Source organism: Gavialis gangeticus, unplaced genomic scaffold, assembly GCF_001723915.1.
Source record: "Gavialis gangeticus isolate Ggan-Ray unplaced genomic scaffold, GavGan_comp1, whole genome shotgun sequence".
In the NCBI taxonomy this organism is placed as follows: Eukaryota; Metazoa; Chordata; order Crocodylia; family Gavialidae; genus Gavialis; species Gavialis gangeticus.
This window is the reverse complement of record NW_017729024.1, coordinates 133,927,315-133,931,245: the sequence shown is the minus strand read 5'-3', so window position 1 is coordinate 133,931,245 and position 3,931 is coordinate 133,927,315.

Genomic DNA, 3,931 nt, shown 5'->3' with positions numbered 1-3,931 from the left:
TTTTTGTAAAAAAAAAAAAAAAAAAAATGCCAAAAATGTATCTGGAATGCAGTTATTGAGGGTAAGTGGACAGATGAAACCATTATGCCAGCTGAAAAGTAAGAGGAATTTAATTCATTTTGACTGGAATAGTTTACTGTGAGAGATAAACCACAATCATTTACCAGCTGATTCATTCAGTGTAAGTTAAGGTACTGGGGGATAGGATTAGACTGATGACACAGTTACAACAGACCAGCTGATGGGCACTTGTAGGAAGGAAGTCCCTTCCCTACTTTAAAGTGGTATAACTTGTCATCCATCTATGTCCTAGGTTAACAGGAAATAACCTCACATTGCTAACAATTATTTATTGATCCTTTCAATTGGATATTAGACATTTCAAATGAGAAGAAAAACTGATACATGTCCTGCACAGCAAGTTTGTTGGCGCATTTGCTGGAATTCTGGGTTGTTGCCTCTGCTGGCTCTGCCATCGTCCCATTCCAACCTGGCAAAGGCATCTTTCTAAAGGAAAACTCAGATGTTCATATCATCCCATCATCATTTGCTAGCAGAGGCCCAAGAGATGTGTTTTTATTTGGATCTGTCCAAGGGTGCATTCAGTCCTCAATGAAGCTGTATTGAGTCTGTGCAGCCCAGCAAAGCACCTGTGATCCTATTGTGAACATTTGTACAATGTACTGTAAGTGGCAGCCTATTTTGGTATCTTAAGTAGGTGGGACTTGGTTTGGGATCAGGACTTGGTACCCCTCCCTTTTCAATTTGTCACTCTGTCTACACAAGATGCTACTGCACAGTGGTTACTGTACTTTTATAATTAAGTACTAAATTAATGCGCAGTGACGGGAGTTACGGCGCAGAGCACCATTGAATGCCTTTTAAGTGACACTACTGCTCAGTAGCCTAATAATACTGGTCAGTAGTTTATTAGTACTGTTGATGCTGCAATGTGCTACTGCTCAGTATTATTTAGCTACTGTGCAGCCAGCCATCGTCTCATGTAGACATGCCCTGTGAATGTCAAACTCTCATGGACTGCCAACACTTTAGCTGAAATACTTGTTTTATTACTTTCAAGGAGAGTGAGTCAAACTTTTACTGGCTTTCAACATGAATAATCCAAAAATGCTTTAGCCTTTCACAGGTTACTTTGAGTATTGCAATACAATGGGATATAATAAAGCAACTTACTCTTTCTAGAGGAGACACTATGTAATATGGACAGTGCAGTTACCATGAATAACTTCAGTAGGAGAGGTACCAGAATCCAGTCCCCTTTCTTGTCAGCACTATGTTCTTCTCTGAGAGGATAGTCCCTGTGAGAGTTACCATGAATTACTTTGTATTCTGCTGTCACAGCAATCCTAGTTTTCACCCTTGTGGTATCCTACTATAATGCAATATATAAGAAGGAAATTTGGCTTTGTCAGATAGAGCTTCAGGTCAGTCTTGTCTGGGGGACATGTCTATTCTTTCATCTTAGGCTAGCCACTCAGCCTGCTTGCAGATGTTAAAAAGCAAAACAAAATGGTGCTTTACTTTAAACTTGGTGCATTCCTGTGCTAAGTCCTGCACATGCCCAGAAAAGTCAGCACCTTAGTTGGACCCAGCTTGCCTGACATCTGTAAAGAGCGGGTGCTTTATTAGGGCTTTTTTGGCCATTTTATCTAATAGGTGATTGAATCAGCTTTAGCTAAAAGTGCCAAAAATCCCCACTGAAGTGCCTGATCTGGACAGATGTTGCAGAGCTGGGTCTAAGTAACACATTGCTTCTTCCAGTGAAGTGTGTGTGTTTATTTTAATGACTGCAAGCAGCCTGTATCTCTAGCTCAGCTTTGCAATAAAGTAAATAGGATTTTCTCTGTTTATCTTGAAGTGATGTTGTGAGACTTCCATGGAAGGATGACACTCCAGAAACAGCAATACTGGTATAGGATTCTCATAAATACAGAGCTTGCTTTCTCTTATATATGACAGCCTCATTTTTACTTCTCTGTGGGCTGATTCCAGAAAAATGTTCAGTCATTGTTCTTATTAAGCAATGTGTCTTAACTATTTGCTTGGCACAGACATAAAAGCCTTGGCAAGATTAGCAAGAAGTAAACAAAAAAATACCGCATTAAAAAAAAGCACAAACTTTTAAAAGAGGTTGTTTATATTCCAGATGGGATGCTGATTTGAGATTGGCTGGGTTAGTAGGTTTGCTTATGCAGACCTGAATCTCAAAAATCTTGCTTTCCCTAACTCATTGCAGGTTATCTCACTTGAGGCTTTCCATACCCTGTATTTATTACTGTCTTAATGTTGGTATTTTCCTTTCCTATTGCTCAACTATATGCACAAACAGTTCAAAGCTCCCTTAAAAAAATCAAAATAGGTTTTATTACTGACTGCCACCATTTTAAGAGTGATAGTCAGTAAATACTGACTGTAAACAGATTGTCAGCTGGTATAAATCACTGTATCTCTACTAAGTTCAGTGCAGGATCTGTCCCCAAGGCTCCAGTCTGGCTTCCACTGAAGGCAGTGGTAAAACTCCTGTTGACTCCAACAGAAGGATTTGATCTATAAAATTTAAAGGAACTAGAGAGGTTTATTTGCATGGCCTGTGAAGAGTTTACAATAACCTATATTTTATTGTTTCCTGCAGCTAACAGTGGGGTCATTTGTTCATTATAACATTTTCAAAGTGTTTATCATGTGAAGGGAAAACCAAAATTTAACTGCATTTCTTTGTAATGTTGCATTTCCCCCTTACTAACACAATAGTAATAGGATGTTTTTCCTATAGCAAAGTATACTAGTCTTATAAGAAGCCAATGGAAAAACAATCTGAATTTCTACAAAATGTTATTGAAAGGTTTTTAAATGGCTCCAAGTGTCTTAATTGAAAGGTTTGGGCAGAGCTTAATTCTTTAAAATCATTTTTGGGCTGAACATGTATTTAATTATATTTTAATGGATTAAGCCTCTGTTTTTCAAATGTATTTCTTCAATTTAAATTCTTCCCTGCAATTTGTCTTTAAGAGACAGACTTTGTTCTTTATGGTGATTACTGTTTCTGTGAACCTCAGGCAGGTAAAAGATGTTTATTAGGGAGAATTTTACTTTGATGGACTATTAGCTGACAAAAGGCCTCTTAATGAAGGCAGATATAAAATGGAACAATTAGCCTGAATAAAACCTAAAACCTCAAACTATTCAAGGGAATGGATGAAAACACTTGACTGTATTGAAGCAAAATGTCAGCAGGGTATACCACTAAAATGCATACTCTTAGGACAAGGTGAAAGGAGTGGGGGCTCAGAAAACGAGAGAAACTCCCATTTATATTTAAAAAAAATATTTTCATGTCAAGTCCAAATCCAAAATACCAAAACATAATATTCATATCTATCAATAGCCTTGCCTCATCCCTGAGCTGGAATCTTTGCACAGTTCCTGGGCCAAAAGGGAAGGAATTCAGATGCCACAAAGAAAAGTCACTTGATCTTAGTCAAAAGGCAGAGAAGTACCTTTCATTATCTGTGAGCTTCCTCTGATGTTGGATGCAGTTGAGAAGCCCCAAACCTTTCAAATAAGTAAGTGTGGAACTGTGCCAGAGGAAAGTCATGTGATATATCACAACTAACCTCTTGTAACCTGATCCACTTCCCTTCTCAAAGGGCACATCTACACATGCTCCTGACTGCATTTGGTACTGTGCAGTCCCAGTGGCGCTCAGTTATTTTTAGATACTACATTGCCATAGCATGGTAACATAGAATCTCACGTAGACACATCAACAGTGTAGGTATTTTGGGGGTATGCCAGCAGTAGGTCTATGTGTCACCAGAAGATAATATGCTTAGGTGGCCCTAGGATGGTGTAATTCAAAAGTGTACAACCGAAGGCCCACAGGCTGCATGTGGCCTACCAAGGTAGTATC